Raw genomic sequence first — 451 nt, 5'->3', positions numbered from 1 at the left:
AATAGCTATTTCTGCTTTTAAGTTTAACGTTATTTTAAAAAAGTCTTATTAAATGAAAAAAATATTTAAGTTATGTAGTAATAGTTGTATGAACTTATATTATACAATTTTATGTATTCATCTAAAAAACAATTTTGTCATGTTAAACATTATTTTAAATTTTTTTTCATCAACTTATACACGTTTTACATGATTTACTGGTATTTCTTTTTTTCTACCTACACAATATACTTAAATTTTAATTTTTGTTAATTGTTTTAAATTCACAACACCCTTAAAATTAATACTTACGTATATTACGTGTAAAATAAACAATTTTAAATATAATATGAACCTGTATAATACTACAATAAAATTATCTTATATTCTAAATTATGTATATTGTATACAGATAATAGAAGGTGCTGTAGGTAAAAACAGTCTGCATATTTAATTTAAAAAAGTATATACA

This window comes from Melanaphis sacchari, unplaced genomic scaffold (genome assembly GCF_002803265.2).
Source record: "Melanaphis sacchari strain LSU unplaced genomic scaffold, SCAv2.0 Contig0_pilon_pilon, whole genome shotgun sequence".
In the NCBI taxonomy this organism is placed as follows: Eukaryota; Metazoa; Arthropoda; class Insecta; order Hemiptera; family Aphididae; genus Melanaphis; species Melanaphis sacchari.
The sequence above is the reverse complement of the archived record's forward strand: the minus strand, read 5'-3'. Positions refer to the sequence as shown.